The sequence below is a fragment of the Nanorana parkeri genome, unplaced genomic scaffold, assembly GCF_000935625.1.
Source record: "Nanorana parkeri isolate BGI_ZX_2015 unplaced genomic scaffold, ASM93562v1 scaffold1968, whole genome shotgun sequence".
Lineage (NCBI taxonomy): Eukaryota > Metazoa > Chordata > Amphibia > Anura > Dicroglossidae > Nanorana > Nanorana parkeri.
The window spans coordinates 81,951-83,908 of NW_017308236.1; positions in this window are offsets into that span (position 1 = coordinate 81,951).

Genomic DNA, 1,958 nt, shown 5'->3' on the forward strand with positions numbered 1-1,958 from the left:
GGCTACTGGAGACTACTCTCTGGTGATCTTGTACTGGATAGCTACTGGAGACTACTCTCTTGTTCTCTTGTACTGGAAGGCTACTGGAGACTACTCTCTGGTGATCTTGTACTGGATGGCTACTGGAGACTACTCTCTGGTGAGCTTGTACTGGATGGCTACTGGAGACTACTCTCTGGTGAGCTTGTACTGGATAGCTACTGGAGACTACTCTCTGGTGAGCTTGTACTGGATGGCTACTGGAGACTACTCTCTGGTGATCTTGCACTGGATGGCTACTGAAGACTACTCTCTGGTGATCTTGTACTGGATAGCTACTGGAGACTACTCTCTGGTGACCTTGTACTGGAAGGCTACTGGAGACTACTCTCTGGTGATCTTGTACTGGAAGGCTACTGGAGACTACTCTCTGGTGATCTTGTACTGGATGGCTACTGGAGACTACTCCCTGGTGATAATGTACTGGATGGCTACTGAAGACTAGAAGACTACTCTCTGGTGATCTTGTACTGGATGTCTACTGGAGACTACTCTCTCGTGATCTTGTACTGGATGTCTACTGGAGACTACTCTCTCGTGATCTTGTACTGGATGTCTACTGGAGACTACTCTATCGTGATCTTGTACTAGACAGGAAGTTCAGTGTAGCTGAGCTGAGAATTGGATCTGTTCAGAAACACGATGACTGTCAGTGCTTGGGTAAAAATGAAAAGAAATACTTTAGTAGGCAATGTATATTTGTTTGGTCTGGATTTGTTATTGGAAAGAACTTTGAGAGTTTAATACTACGTTAAAGCCAGTGGAAAGCAAGATAAACTGAGGTTCTCTTGAAGAACATAGCTGACCACTGATCTTTTACAAGCTCAAACCTGTGTGTACCAGGCTTAAAGGAAATCTGAACGGAGAGACAATTGCCAACTTCTTCTGAAACTGCTAACTGCCTGGCTGTCATGCTAATATAGTGCTTTCATAGGCTATGTTCACACATATACAGTAAGTCCCCAACATACAAACATTCGAGTTGCGAACTATCAAAGATACGAACATGCGTGCGCATGTCTTGTGTGCTTTACCGTCCATACTGTATAGAGTACAGTAGCTTTATTTCAAGCCCAGTATGTCTGGAAGCAAGTGTAAAAGTAGCAGTGATGAAGCAGGACACGCAGGCTAACTTTGTTGGACTCATGAACAAATTAGACTTCCGGAATCCGTGGGTAAGTAGGGGACTTACTGTATAATTTAATATGCTGCACTAAAACATAGTCTGCAGCCTGCATCATTGGTGCAGCATATCTTTCATTAGAAGCATGAAAATACACTTAAACCAAAGACTACCAAGGCAACTAGCATTTGCAGAAGTTCAGCAATGTCGGCCTACATAACTCAGTACAGGTTTCCAGAGCATCTTTATTCCACTGCTTAACCTTGGAGATCCATTTAAACATCAGTAACAAAGCTGGGTAATCTGAGGCCACGTCCCAGAATGAGCTTCCCAAACTACTCCAGAAAGCCATGCCTGAGCCAAGGTATCCATCCCTTGACCACCTCTTAAAGATTTGCAAGGCTACAGTTTTGCCTGAAGGACCACAAAGATCAGCCATTTGTTGTCAGTCAAGAGAAATATTGACAAGCAACTAAGATGTATCAAGCCATTGGAGAACTCTGTTTCCCCAGTGAGGTGATAATTTGCATTAGTGCCTAAACGCTAAATCACCAATATTATCTCCATTAGGCTTACGGATACAAGTGTGTCTATGCAGCTCTTGCTATGAAGCCTGCACACGTAATTGTTGCTTCTTATTGATCTTACCAGACCTTGTTCCTTGTAGTCTATTACTACGCTACTGGCCAAGGTGGATTACCTAAGAGCAACAGAAGATGTTAAAAGCCTGTGGGGATAACAGAGCTCGGTACCATTTTACTGCAAAGATGAAGAAAAAAAAAAAAAAAAGGAAAAA